This window comes from Electrophorus electricus, chromosome 3 (genome assembly GCF_013358815.1).
Source record: "Electrophorus electricus isolate fEleEle1 chromosome 3, fEleEle1.pri, whole genome shotgun sequence".
In the NCBI taxonomy this organism is placed as follows: domain Eukaryota; kingdom Metazoa; phylum Chordata; class Actinopteri; order Gymnotiformes; family Gymnotidae; genus Electrophorus; species Electrophorus electricus.
The window spans coordinates 3,552,900-3,568,858 of record NC_049537.1 but is presented as its reverse complement, the minus strand read 5'-3'; the positions used below and the strand labels follow the sequence as shown (position 1 = coordinate 3,568,858).

Sequence of the window (15,959 nt, the reverse complement as noted above, 5' to 3'; positions counted from 1 at the left end):
TCGGTTTGCTTTTTGGCTTGTCTGAATGCGGTTTAATGTATGTCAGTTGTGGCCATAGACTTGTACTGAAAAAAATTACATTATGACATATTACACCAAAACTAGCAAAAGCATTCGTTTTCATGGCATAAATCACCACAAACAGCACAAACTCTTGACAGAATTTATTTCTAGATGGATCAACTTCACAGAGGTTATATTCACCTCAATGCACCAATTTTCCATGGGTCAAAACAGAACTGCAAAGTCTAGTATGCATAGAAATGTGACTTCTATTATAACTACATTTACAGCATTTGGCAGATACCCTTATCCAAAGCGACTTAAATACATATCAGGATGACGGTACATGCACTCCCTGAGAACTGAACACATGGCCTTGGTGTTATTAGTACATTGCCCTACCTGGTCTACCAGATGAGCTACAGGAGACCCCAGGGATGGATAAAGACCATCTATAAAAATCGATTGCTATGAATCAATCTGGAAATAGGAGTGTCTGACCACGGCAGGGATGCCCTAAGTGTTTTCTCTCCGTTACTCTGTAATAGGGGGTGAAGGAGCTGACTGGTAAACAGCTCAATGGATAATAGCTGCTGAGAGTGTTGCCAGAGCACGTCATTAGTCTAATCAAAACACTTTCATCGCGAGTAGCCCAATCACTGTACCAATAGCCGGCTTGAACCAGGCCAAGTCTGGCGGTGACGACGAGAGGCTCAGTCTGGCTGAGCCAGGAGATGCCCGCTGCGTCTGGACCTGAGCTCTGGGTGTGGACAGGAGGAAGAGGAGTTTCTCTTTGTGCTCACACTCCCACCTCACTGTTACGTGAGCTCCATGAGCCACGATGGGCCCCTGAAACAGGCATGAAGCACGTACACACACACACACACACACACACACACACACACACACACACACAACTACATACAACTACATACAGACACACACACACACACACACACACACACGCGCACGCACGATACCATCGGCTAAACTTCCTCTGTGAATAGAGCTTGCCGCTAAACAACTGTGTGAAATTTGCAGGTCTCAAGTATCACTCCTTCGAAATTAAAGGAGTTTTTATTCATTCTTTCTATGATGAGACTGAAAAAATCTGCCATGCCTCTCTGAATACATAGCCACTACGTAACGGACACGGGAGAAAATGAAAGAATAAACTCTCCTTTGAATGTTTCATTTCATTTGTTGTGCTTAATATGCAGTGTGAAATGGATCCAGGAAACCCAAGAGCTGTTGCTTCACTCACTCTCACATACACACACACACACACACACACACACACACACACCTTGGGTGCCTGGACTCTTCTGCGGGCCAAGCAGTTCAGGCCGCTGCCTCGGAAACGCTGAGCTTACCCGAAGAAACGATGCTCGTCAGAAAGATCAAAGATGTTTTTAGTTAAACAGTTATGATTCCAGGTGAGTAAATGCAGTAGTAACTAATGTAGAGATATTGAAAACAATAGTGAAGTACTCAAGGTTTCGGACAGAGGTCCTTCGGCAGTTGCGCAAGCAAAGTGCTTCAGAAGCTTTACTTCTTTAATCACCTGGAATCTTCCTCAGATATATAAACATATGTTCCTGGCATTTGCTGGAGCCACTCTGCCAGTTCGGTCACATCCCCTAGTGCTCCGATTACTTCACATCTCCTGCTGTTCCCTCTGCTCTCAGTATTTCTCAAGCTTTGCGTGTTTCTTGTTCCTGACGTTCCTTCTTCTGCTGTTTGTCCATCACTACCATGTCCGGTTAGTTAGCCATTAATATAGATCAGTACAGTACAAATACAAGAACCTTATGGACAACAGTGTATAACAGGGGAAGGCACACACACACACACACACACACACACACCTACATACACACACACACTACATACACACACACACACTCTCACACACACACTCTCACACACACACACCTACATACACACACACACTACATACACACACACACACACACACTACATACACACACACACACACACTACATACACACACACACACACTCTCACACACCTACATACACACACACACACTACATACACACACACACCTACATACACACACACACACTACATACACACACACACTACATTCACACACACACTACATACACACACACACACTACATACATACACACACACACTACATACATACACACACACACTACATACATACACACACACACACACACACACACACTACATACACACACACACACACACACACACACACACACACACACTACATACATACACACACACACACACACACACACACTACATACACACACACACACACACACACACACACTACATACACACACACACACACACACACACTACATACACACACACACACTACATTCACACACACACTACATACACACACACACACACTACATACATACACACACACACTACATACATACACACACACACACACACACACACACTACATACACACACACACACACACACACACACACACACACACACACTACATACACACACACACACACACACTACACACACACACACACACACACACACACACCACACACACACACACACACACACACACACACACACACACACACACTACATACAGTGTCCGTGTATATGACACTAGAACTAGACCTTTACACTACAGCTCGTTTACTAGCGCTTTAAAATGTCCTAAAACGTTTGGGTGATCATATCAACCAGAAGATCAAACACATTTGGGAATGAACTGAGCCCTTCAACGAAAAACCATACATCAGTCATTTCTCCTCTTTGTGTAGTCAGTTATTTTAGTTTCTGATGTTGTGCAACCTTTACATTAAAATGCTAAATATGCTTTAGGTAGACTTTCTTTACTTCATTTATGTGAACATTCAAAAATAAAACTTCCAATAAAGCTTTATACTGTTATTTTTATTTAGTAGACTGCAGTATATGGATAATGCATGGTGTTTCGTTGCAAGGACTCAATTATTCATCTGACTCCCACTTACTCAGATGCATCAAATCTAGATCCGCATAACTAAACCCTTCCTGACATCAGCTTGAATGCTGAATGCAAAAAAGAAGCCGCTTTTAGCAAACGGGGCCTCCATGACTCTCCAAGTGGATTACCGCAAAAGTTCAACCCTTTAGTCACTTTCGTGGTCTTTAATTCGTAAATGACTGAAGGTCGGTGATGTTGTGAAGGCTTAAAGCAAAACCCTGGCCATTCGCCCGCAGTAATCCGTGTAGCTCTAAATCTGTGCAGGGTGTCTTATCGTCACACTTGGGGCCGTCTTGGCTCTCCAATACTCAGAATGTCTTAAACACGTGTGCTTCTTCAATGTTGATGTGTTATTTTGCAGTGCTTGTTGTGGCCATGCGTGAGATCATTATCCAATTAGTGACTGATATAAGATTGTAACATTTATTTGACCCTTTTAGGCAGCCATGTAGCCTCTAGCATGAGCATCATGTCATGATACAGTGTAAAGTTAACACCAGTACTGTCACTGCAAAGATCGTACAGTGTAAAGTTAACACCAGTGCTGTTACAGCAGTGATTATGCTGTGTAAAGTTAACACCAGTAGTGTTACTGCAGTAACACTTTGCTGCTGTGCAAAGGTTATGTTCTTCTGAACCTCGGCTAAACTAGTCTCTTCCTGTGGCGTGACCGACATTTGGACAGAGAAAGTGCTCAGACTACTAAACTAGATTAGTTCACAGGTTCAGCATACACTGACTAAACCTCCCGAGGCATTTTAGCGAGTCCGTCTTGGCGGTACATCGTGGTGAGCACACGCCATGGCTTTTGGCTGGAACTATTAAGAAGGAAAATGGTTAAATCCTGATTTACTGAGTTAAAATCGAGATGTACAGCCTCTGCTCAGCAGTTTGGAGTAGGTGTGAGTCAGGAGGCAATGCCCCTCAGGTGGAACAGACTCTGAACTACCTCTCAGTCTGCCCATCAATCATGAAGCACCTCCTCCGCTTTCCGTATTATCTAACCGATAACGATCGCATGTAGCAGCGCTAATGGCAGACAGTGTGGGCTCACCCAGCACATCAGATTTTCAACCGCTACAATTCATCTTCCTTCGCGTATCGGAACGAACTCGCTCTCTCTTTCAGGAGAGCGAAGGAGCGAACGTACTCTGAAAAACTCCACAGCCACGCTCGACGGAAACGCATCGCCAGTCCCGGGAACGAGGCGCGGGGAAAGATGTGCGCAGGAAACCTTCGGCCTCGTCCCACTAATGGAGGCAGGTTCAACGTTAATGAGGTGAGCGCCCCCCGTGGTGATACACGGCATGATGAATTAATTACGCTGCCTAGCTTCCTGTGTACAGAAGGGCGGGTTCTGCCTTGGCTCTGACCTGACGCGTTCTCGTCACACCACACCACCCCCCCCTTCCCCCATACATAAACCCAGACTGGTGGCGTGAGAATCCATGCATCCGTGCAGAATCCAAGGGAATGCAATGACCAAAAAGCTTTTCTTAACTGTGAATGGAGTCTTCAATCATGTCTCCTTGAACTCTACACACAACTGCAGAGTGCTTTAGCACGCATGAGAGAATATGCAGCACAAGAAAGGCGTTCTGAACTAAACCGGTGATTCTGAAAAAATGTTGCATATTAAGATCTTCTTAATGATTTGAAGTGTTTTAAAGTCACTTTGCTGTTTGACTTTCCAATGATTAACAGCTGACTACTAGAGTGAGGTCTCCCAAAAGAGCATAAATGCAAACTTCGCAGTACTGATCAGAAACAGAAAGGCCAGAACAAAAACTAATACCTCCTCATAGTGAAACAGTACACATCTTCAGTCATATACGGTAGCTTCCGGAAGAAACAACCCAGATGGCCCCAAAACAAAGTTGCACCGAAAAATGTATGAAACAAACCCCCATCAGCAATCAGGGGACAACATGGTGTATAGTTCTTTACTTGCGTGTGTGCATTTTTATTGCTTTTTTTTTTTTAAACCTGCAAGTTCACCTCTGTGAATATGAACATGAGACGTGTTTCTCAAAAACTGCGAAAAAGAGAAGGAGAGACTCGGTGAAAGTCTAAGAAAATGGCACAGAGGGACAGACGGTGACAGAGTGTGGGAGAGGATTCCTTTTAGTTGGGTCAGAGTTCTTCTGGTGAATGGGTACCTGGAGACTTCTCACGCGCCTCTGAGTGAGTGGGACTTGGCAAGAAAGCCTGCTTCTCAGAAAAACCAACCCTGAGCCTCTGAAGCCCAGGTTTGCACTGCTCGACCCAGCAAATAAAGGAACCTGGCCAAGTACACAACAGCGTCCCCTTCTAATCCACTTAAAGAGGCACTCTGTGAATTACCCTGATCGCTGTTAAAAATGCTGGTGGCCCTGGGAGATACCATGGGTCGGGCCATCTTTAGAACCAAACAGAGTGGGGGAAAAAGAAACAGCGCGAGAGAGGGAGAGAGAGAGAGAGAGAGAGATAATGAGGAAATTCAAAATTAGGAATCAAGGGATCAAGAGACGATCTGGACTGGTGACTAATTGCTGGAGTGCAGAGGTTGGTGCTCCTAACCCATGCCTCAGAATGGAAAGAGAGGCTCCCAAGGTCTACAGAACTAGGTGGCATCACACCCAGGAATGAAAGACCCTGCACATGCAGGGTAGATATCTGGTGATTCTCTGGACTAGAGAGCTGAAAGATCGCAAAGCAGATTAGCAGGGTAGCTGGCTGCAACAGAACACGGATGGATTGGGTCTGTCCTGGGACTGTGTGGTGGCAGCATGCACAAACCACCCCAGGGACCTGTTATAAACAGGGAGTGTATTTGTCAGCAGGTGTGTGACGAGGCTCCACACACCAAAAGATCTCACAGAGTCTTTGCTGAGAACACGGCCCTGACGTGAGATAAGAGAAAGGCAGAGGGCGTTTGCATCGTCAAGCCCAGCTGGGATTAGCGCAAAGTAATTGTTCCTGCGTGCGGAAACAGAACGGAATGAATAAAGCGAAAGATCACAGCAAAAGACGTGATGAGAAAGATCACAGCTGGAACAGCAGTTATACTCAGGCCACCTGTTCCATGCTGCACAATCAGCAAATAGCAGCTCGCATTCCCACTAGGACTCCAAGCCATCTGTGCCTCCGCTTACACAGCCGTCTGTGAGTGTGTGAGTGAGTGTGTGTGTGTGTGTTAACAACTTACCTGACTGCGGAGAAGCCTCCATCACTCTAAACATCCCTATCTGAAGAGCTTCTAACTGGCCACTAAAAACCAGGCGACGGAGATCAAAGTGGATTTAGTTTAATGAACTAGTTTAGAGTGGAGGTCTGGGAGAAGTTCTTCTCGGCAGAGAGCTAATTTGTGCGAGCGGCGCTCCGAGCAGACGTGCTAGATGGCGCGCGCTGCCGCTCCACCTCTGCAGGCAATCATTACGGGGATTTGTTCTGCTTGCACTTATAGTCTTACCAGATCAATGGCAAACGCACGCACTCAATCCCACTATCAGTTCCCAGGGCAAAGCCTTCATTTCAAAGGGGGGGGGGGGTTGTGGATTTGAGAGCAACGCTGAGCAGGGAAGCAGGGCTGGGGCCGGCCACGCTACCGCCGATTTGGGGCTTCGGCGTTCGTGAGCACCCATCACCCAACCCTCCCCGAGATCACAGAGCTAACCGATTAGGAGCGGAGAAGCGTTTACCGCCATCATTACACGGAGAAACAAATTCATTTAGTGAAACGGCCATGTTCAACTTCTGAGATCTGCTTCTTTTCTTGGGTCTTAAACAGCAAAAAAAACAAAAAACAAAACACCACCACTCATGTATTCCAAAATGTGGCTGCTAAGTATACGCATCTGAAATCTGTTCCATCAGATGCCTTGTGTGTTTTTCACACTTGCATACTTGCTTTTGCTGGTGTCCTCGGGGATTACATTTGCGTGATGGCGTTAACTTTAAGGGCATTCCAATACAGCCATCAACTGAGAACACCTCTCGGTAAAGGTCAGAAAACTGTGGGTGTACTAATCTGAGGTGTACTAACTAAGTGTTGCTGCACGTTGCAGGGGTTCTGAGGAGTGTGTGTGTGGTCACTGCAGAGTCTCTGAGAAGGATTTTTTGTTTGCAGATTTGGCGAGGAGGACTCCCTGCATTAGTCAGTTACACCAAGGACGACATGAAGGTGGGGGGTGAAGAAATTTGGTGCTGTTACATACACAAAGGGCTCATGTCCTACTTTTCTAAGAGCCAGCACTGAAAAAGTGAAATGGAGTTTGCATCCGGAGCGAGGAAGTTGAGAAGACAGAAGAGCAGTTTGGTTACTATTACATGACCATCCTGAAGTGACTCAAATCCAACTTTTTTTTGTCTTAAATGTCACACAGATCTGATTTATTTATTTTTTTTCCAAGGCTGTGTGGCTACACGAATCTGATCTTTTCAAATCAGATTTGAGTCACTCACTTATGTGGCCCTAGATCGAATACATGTCGTGGCCGTTGGGCATAAACGAGATTCGTGTGGCTTCTTCCCTCTGCACGCGTGCTTAGCGCTGACGTCATGGTCCGACAATAACAGAGGGGAGCAGTGACAGCAGACACTGCAAAAAAAAAAAAAAAAAACCAGCCAAAGCATTTTTCCACCTTCTCTGCCTGATCACGTACAGGTGACGAACCGCTCGCCGTCCTCCGGGGTGAAACTCAACACAGGAGCTACTAGCATGGTCGCTTTGCCAGTTTTAGCACCACGAGCCCTCTGACAATTATTGTCTCGTTGGTGATGCAGGGGACTTGTGCAAAAATGATTCGGTTTGTGAGGTTTTGGAGGTCGGACGCATTCACATTACAGACATGAACATGAACCGTCAGGATAGGCAAACCCAATCTGAGAAAAAAATCGGATTTGAACCTCGAGACTCGTAACGGGAACGTAGCCGAGTCCTGTCTCTGACACCTCTGACCCCTGATAGGTCATGTTATGGCGCACGCTGTAGATTAGCAGGTCACCAAAGCAGCTGTTAATATGAGTGAAGCAGGAATAGTTACGCGCACACACAAACCCTTTTTATAGGACAAACCTACATTAGTTAATGGGAAAAGAGGTAGTGGATGGTCATGTCTAAATGATGACGAGGACATGAGAAGACATGAGAAGACATGAGAAGACATGAGAAGACATGAGAGGACAGGTATGACCGCATGAGACTTACCAGACTTTTGTATGACAGGCAGCGGTGAGTTACCAGACGATCAGCAGACTGAGAGAGAGTGAGGCATCAGGGCAGGATGAGAGGGAGAGAGAGTGGGGTGTCAGAGAGAGAAAGAGAGAAAGAGAGAGAGAGAATGTAATGTTTTCATCATAAACAGAAACAATATTATTTCAAAGGCTACGATTTACACTAGTAAAGTTATTGTAACACCTTTAGATATATACTTTAAGTGTATTTTTTCATAATTTCATAAGTTCACGAATCATGCAAGATAACTCTTCTGGCAGTGTGTGACCTCAACATATTGTATACAGTATTTTCTCCACCTCTAAAACACCGAAGTGGAAAATAGAACCAATACGGTCAGGATTAACAACAAAAAGCAGGCGCCCAAACACACTAAGGGAGATGTTTCTCCGGGGTGTTCCAGAAGAACACTGCCTCCGACATACGGGGACGGGGCACCGTGACGCCACTACCTACCTGGAGAGAGGCACGCTTGTTCTCTGATAAATTGACACTGTCAGTTTCCCCTACGTTGCCAAGATGTAGCGGAGACCGCGGGGGAACCGACAAGGTGTGAGCACCGTGACTCGGCGCGCCATCAGCAATGCTTCATTTCACTAGTTAGAGTTGCCACGCGCGCCTCCCTTTTTTAACTTGCTGGGGTTTTTTGTTGTTTTTTGGGGGGGTTTTTTTTGTCTGCGCCGTCTCCAAAAGCTTTCGTGTCAAAGCTCTGATTGATTGAGGGCAGAGACAACAGGAATCTCTTTGTGCTCATCCAGATATCCAAAGGTGGGAATGATGTCTACATCATCTGGGAACAGAGAAGTTGAAAACTGATGCCCATCAGGGAAGACAAGCGACTCATTTAAACATGTAATCGCAATTGTTTTACTGGTCGCACAAGTCAAAACGCTTCCTATTTGCATGCAAAATTAAAGGCATAGGCAAAGGCCAGCCGTCCAGGAACGGCTGAGCAAATGAGGAACGCGTGATGCAGTGCCGTGTGCAACGCCAAACCTCAGAATCTACTACAGACCGCGGTTTTCCACGGATATGTTCCCTCAGTCATCGTTTTCGAGTGCTTCCTGGCAAGAATAAACACAAACTCGGTGGTTAGGCCAAGTCACTGCAGTATTTCATGCCAGGACAGAGGAACGTGAACCTGTCTGTGACACCTTTTGCTTCAGAACATCATTTTCCTTGCTGTGTATGAGGGAAAACGAGGCAGTTTGGACAGGCTGTGTCTGTCCCGGCTGCCGGTGACATACAGCCGTAGCAGGCTGTGACCAGGCACATGTGGTCCACTACGGCAGAAGGACCGGCCTAGTAAATCACACGGAGCCCAGTCGGTTCCACGCAGCCGGCAGGCACCAGCGAAAACTCCCGCGCCGGGTGGTGAATTTACGGCGCACGCTTTTTCAGCGACAAGCTTGCGACAGCGGCGTGCCGGCGTGCGGAATGTGCTACTCAAGCTAAGTGCGCAGAAAGGAAAAAGAAGAGAAACGCAGAGGAACGAGAATAAAAGAAAAAGACCATTTGTATGTTAGGGAATTCATTTCCCATCACGGAGGAATTTGCTGTTCATGGATGTGACAGTTCGAGGCATTTGCTTCTTTACTCTTCTAATGTAAGGAGAAAAAAATAGAGCCGCAATTTGATTTCAATTCCAATGCCATTAAGATCATTTAGGTTAAACCACTTTCAGCCTCACATCTTCTTCAGACAAAAGGCGAGGAGACAAATTCTCACTTTCGTTTTTCTGTCTGAGCGAGAAAAGGAGTCTCAAGTCGTACTTAAGCAAGCAGCCAATACAAGTACATTAAGTCATTAACACATTTCCAAAGAGGCCAATCTGTCAAAGAAATGCAATTTAGCTGCAGAGAACGCCCCTTCTCTCAAACATCGAAAACACTTTCTCACTGTGGGAAGCAGCTGACCTCGAGAGGGTTACTTCCGTCACGCGACCTTCGCTGAGCCTCGTATTTACAGAGGAGGTGGCCCTCCTGCTGCCTGATGGAAAAATGCGTACCTCTGACATCAACCTTCACCGTTTACCTCCCTGTTCGGTAGGATGTAAATAACCACGAGGGTCCTGGGCTCAGAGCGGCGGAGAGTGAAGCGCAGGGCGTGCGCTGGGTATTGTATGTCAGAGGAGGGGGACTCCGATAAAGGACATAAGCCCGTTAGAAGCACAAGTGACCAGGCCCCGACCCTGAGCGTAATTTTCAGCCACGCTGTGCGGAAGCCTCCAGGTGAGACGCTGCCCGGGGATGGCACCTCCTCCCCCTTTCCAGGAAGCCCAACCCAGCTCGGCGAGCTGAGAGTTGCTTCTGTGCCATTGTTTTGGTCTGTCTGTCTGTCTGTCTGTCTGCAGGGCTGCAGCTTCAATTATTCACACAAAACAATCATTTCTTAAGCTCATGCCTTCCAGCCAATCAGGGTTCCTGTGGTTTCGTTTGGAACGTCGGTTTCAAAATAGAAAAAAGTAGGCCAAAGTTAGCGCTCTACTGCATGTGTGTACGTTATACAAAATGCTGCCTCAAATGGGCGCGGTGAAGAGGCATTCTGATTTACATCCCGTCAGAGAGGCCGATTACCGCCCTGTAGGAAATGCTTTTTCTCTCTCAGACACATGGCTGAGGACTCATCTGCTTCATACAGTGTGTGTGTGTGTGTGTGTGAGACTGGTGGGTAATTGCACAGCGAGCGAGTGGGTCAGAGTTCCACTCTCCCTCTTTCATTGATCTGCGTGAGCAACTGGTGCACGCAATGCATTTATCACGCCAACCATCAGGGGCCCTTGCGGGACGTTTGCAGGCACCTCAAATCCATTTCGCACTCCCAAATAAAAACAGCCTGTCAGCGCGGGGCAGCCTATCGTCCGCAGCTATCAACCTGAAGGACTGCCCTCCAGTAAATAGGATTTGGAGTCACGTGCAAGACTTTTACACGCCAGGACAAAAACAGAACAAACTCATAAGTCTCCTGGTTGAGTGGTAGCCGCACACGCCCCTGCGCAACCCCCTTCCGGGACGCTTCGCCATTTAATGAGGCCTCGTGCCGTCCCACTGCCGGGGCACGAATGCCCGGTATGCCAGGAATGTGGGCCGGAAGAGGGGTGCTCGGAGCAGGCTGTCCGTATAGGGATGAAAGCACGGCATGGGCCCTCAGGCCGGCCTCGTCCTCCCAGGGCTTCAGCGTCAGACCTGTGCACCCACAGAACTGTACGTGTGTTTATGGTCAGACAAAAGGACCGCGCAGTTATCGGACTCCAACTCAAACTCACCACGGCTCTCTACGCACGACTGCATGAGGTGTTCGCGGGACTCTGACCCCTCACTGAAAAGCGGCATGGAAAGTGTTCTTGGCCGTTTAAACGTGACGAAGGAAACTAGGCGCGCGTTTGCAGGTTCCGGCATGCCGGCGGGCCGTAGAACACGTCGCGGGTGGCGAAGTCACACAGGCGGTGTGTATCTGTGGGCAGTGTGTTTGCACAAACGAGCTCTCAAAACACAGCCAAGCGGCACATCTGCCGTGGGCAGACGCGTTATCTGCGCTGCATGTCATGGCATCTCTTTTTAACGGCTCGCTGGAGATGCGTAGCAGGCCAGATCACCTGATCTTCCAGACGTTCCCTTTCTCATCCATGTGTCTCGCTCTCTCTCTCTAGCACCCCCCGCCTTCTCTCTTCATCCATCCTTTCATCTACAGGGGCACGGTGGAAAAGCTACCCTAAGCCTTTGCTCATAACGGCTTACAGCGGCCAAACAGGAGGACGCTCCTCACGGAGCCGCTGGGGTCAGGCACCTAACGCGGGGTCACGGCAGCAATAAATCAAACCCATGAACCCTGAGGTCAAGTTCTCCCGTCTCCCCCCACCACAACAAACCTGCCCCAATTAAATACGCTCATCCCTGCAACGCCCAAAACAAAGGCCGAATGATTAGAAACCATGCACATGTTCTTAGCAGCCAGCGTGGGTTGAGCATATGTAGCCTGGCGTATGAGCTGGTGTGGTGTGTGACAGGCCTCATAAGTGACTCACACACCAACAGTGAGTCAAATGGTCTCCAGGAAGCAGCGAGACACTCATCGCCCTGTTTTCTCTGGCACTCTCTGACTTCAGGGCCTATGAGAGACTCGTGGCCAAAGGGAGGGGGGGATTAACCAGACTACAGGGTTTAGGAAACACCTTCATCTTAATCTAGATCTGACGAGCCTGACTGTGACGACCGAGGCTCTGTTCTGAGACACTTTAAATATTGACCATGGCTAGTGGGTACGAGAAGAGAACAGGAGGTCTCCAGCTGCAAAGAGGAATGTTCCCGAGTGTTTTAGTGCCTGGAAGACATACGTATCCACACACACACAGTACACTCTGAGACAGAACAGACAGGATGAAACAGTAAGGAAATAACTCCTTCAGTATCTAAATAACTCCTAAGGTCTCTCTTTCTCTTTTTCTCTCTCTCTCTCTGTCTGTCTCACCAAGAGACTGCAGCGAGGCGAAATGACTGCATGACACGAGAGGCTTGAGCCCTGTTATTCCAGCAGTACACACTAATGTGGCAACGTGCACTCCAGCCTTTAAACCCCCCCCCACACACACACACACACACACACGTTTCTCTTTTAATAGAACCGCTCAGCTTTCACGGCCAAACCTTTTTACTGCATTAATACCCAGAGGACGGCGCAGCAGCCATGGCAGGTCTAAACCTTCGCCTGTTGTTTGTGTTTGTATATTTTCATTCTGCCGCCTTTCTGACAACCTGCTTTTAAAGCTGTCAGACTGTAATCCGTGAGGGGCAGCAGGCCCGATGTCCGGGTTTGAGACGGGTGGAAGGGTGCTGACTGGGGAGGAGCACAGAGGGGAGTGGAGCACAGGCTGGGGAGGAGCACAGAGGGGAGTGGAGCACAGGCTGGGGAGGAGCACAGAGGATAGTGGAGCACAGACTGGGGGGGAGCACAGAGGGGAGTGGAGCACAGACTGGGGAGGAGCAGGCCGTCACCCCAAGCTCTCTGGATCTGCTCTGATCCCACTTAGCAAGTGGGCTAGCCCACTTTATGCAATAACAATAACGATAATGGTTCAGAAATTTAAGAGGCACAATGGCAATAATAACAAGAGAAACAACAACAACAACAACAACAATAATAATAATAATAATAATAATAATAGGTGAGAATTATGTTACTGAATTTAATCCCACTTGTTAGAATTTTGCTCGTGGCTTTTAATACTTTTATATGACACAGATTCCATCCAGCAGAAGGATGTTAAACTGGTCATCTCCTTATTCCTGCAAACGTTTAGCCAAATCACTTCCAACTACCCTGCCTCAGTATGACAGCTTAAGGCTGGGAGAGTTCCGCGATTGGTATTCCTCTCCTGTGGTATTTATTTACCCGGCTCCTTTTCCGCTCTTTGATCTCTTTAAGAGGAGAGCGGCGCTCCGGTCTTTGCCGGTTTATTTCCTTCATTAATTTAGAGCCGTTCGAGGTTTCGCTGTCTGTGGTCTCGCGTGGCACAAACTGGACTCCGGCCAGCACTCGCGGAAGAAACCGAGGCCTTACAAAACGTTACGCATTATCTCATATCTTGGCAGACCTGCTACAAGGTCTGCACGTCACGGTGACTAATACGTGAACAAATATGCTGAACAATTATCCAAACCACTCCGAACGGCAACACTAAACCCTGCTCACCGCTGTGGGAGTTGTGGCCCAGTTACGCCCAGTGTGCGTTATTTACATTAATGTATTTGAACGTGACGCTTCACCATACCGGGTACAGTTAAGGACTGCGAGGAGCTCAAGATAACTCCAGAAGAGAAGCGACTACAGAACTGCATGGCTACACGAGTCTCTGAATCCTGAGTCCCACCATAATGAGCGAAGCTGTACGTCTGAAGGTGAGGTCAAAGGCTAATCGAATCAACTCCGGGTCATTCAGGGATTGGCTGTCATGGGGCGTCAGGCTCGGGTTACACACTAGCGACGATGTTACGGACACTGAGAAGTTTCATGTGAATCTTCATGGTGCATTTCACTCACTCCTGATACTCAAAATGTCTTTTGATGTCTATTAATGGAGTCCATTCGTTTTTTTCAAACACTACATATATACACAACAAAACATTTGTTGCAGAATCTTTATGTAAATATTTACATTTTGTTGAGGCATTATGCTCACGATCACGTCAAGAGCTGGTAAATATTTTCTTGTCAGCAACTGTGATCTCCTCACACGCCTAAGGCCAAGCACACGTGAATATATATTTAACGCATCTTTTTTATTCACCCTAACTGCAAAATCTATGAACACAGAGTGAATCTGTTTCCATCAGAGTACTGTGTAAAACGCCTGAAGTAGTGCTCAAACACTTTTCATTCGCTGACAAGGGACCCAGATGATCATTTCCTGTCAGTGAGAAATCTCATCTTCCTCAAGATGAGACCATAGCTGGGAGACATTCCTGCAAAAAAAAAACAACCTTTTGCTTAAGTAGTCATTTTTATTTTTTTAATTGTGTATTTACTTATGAAATTAAGAATTAGTTGTAATCCTAATATATTCTAATATATTACTTTTTGTTCTAGTTGTTGGATTTTAAAATTGTTTGTGCAAGTGCACCCATAAATAACCCTAAAAATCCAAGTAGTTCTCCTGTAAGATTGTTTAGTTCACAAAGCACTAGTCAGACACGAAGACAGAGGATGCAGTGTGAGGGTGTGTTCTTCTGGACCAGACCGGTATGTCTCAGAGGAGGTGGTGGTTCTGGACCAGACCGGTAAGGGAGGTATTCAGAGCAGTAAGGAGCTGTCCTGTCAATCACATGATTTGGGTCAGTAGGTAAATATATTCCTGGACCACAAAGAGTTTGGTGTCCATTAACGCAAGCCATGCGAGCCAGAAACACGCTCTGACTACGGGAGTGACCTACGACCTGGTCTGCACGAGGCACAAAACCTTTCTAAGAAGCCAGTGATAACACCGTGACTAGAGACCTAGCCCACCAAAGCCAAACAAAGGTGGCACTAGCAACACGGATCAGACGGTAAGGTTAGAATCCAGACATTTTAACTTCCCCTCCTTTTAAGCAGGACAGAGATGTTGTCCCGTTCCAGTACTGAAGCGACAACCTCGAGCGGCACATTTTTAAAGTCAGTGTAACATTTCCGCCATATCGATCTTCTCCCTCCTTCATGAAGAAAAAAAACAAAAAAAAAAAACAAAACCACACTCGCCGTTCCCTCTCACGAGTAGATTCAAGAGCCAGGACCCCTATTGCGTTAAAAAAGGCAGCCAACAATGGCCGGAGAATTTGTGCAAAATACCAATAACGGCAGCTAAAAATGAGCAATTTGAATTCCCTGTAGAATATCCAACACTTTGCTCGTCTGGGTAATAAGCCATTAGAGCTCATCCCAACCATTTCCCTTGCTCCGCACTGTACTGTGTAATAAGAACAATTCCTATCAGTATTGCTTTTTAAAAAGCTTTTAAAGATGAGATTAGACCAACTAGCTAACTTCAGGCTAAAAAAAAACACAGCAAGAAAACAACTGGCACTACTAAAGGTTTTTGATGAATGTGATAACATTATAGAACAATTCCCTGCAATTAATTACAAAAGGAACAAAAATGTGCATTTCAGGGTCTTAAACCTCTTTATTTATGAGTATTGACAGGTTGTGAAAAAACCCCAAGTTACACTACAGCAATATTAAAATAAATTGGGCTAATCACG

At 46.7% G+C, this 15,959-nt stretch overlaps 1 protein-coding gene across 9 annotated transcripts in view; it reads right to left on the bottom strand.

Annotated features, from left to right (window-relative positions):
* Nucleotides 1-15,959, bottom strand: part of lpp (LIM domain containing preferred translocation partner in lipoma) — a 120,759-nt gene that overhangs the window by 93,292 nt on the left and 11,508 nt on the right. For 8 of the 9 annotated variants that reach the window (XM_035524541.1, XM_035524539.1, XM_027007729.2 and 5 more), the window contains exon 2: nucleotides 8,200-8,247. The exons of the other annotated variant lie outside the window; for it this stretch is intronic. The gene's annotated coding sequence lies outside the window, so the exon portion shown is untranslated. The remainder of the gene's footprint in view (nucleotides 1-8,199; nucleotides 8,248-15,959) is intronic. 9 annotated transcript variants of the gene reach the window in all.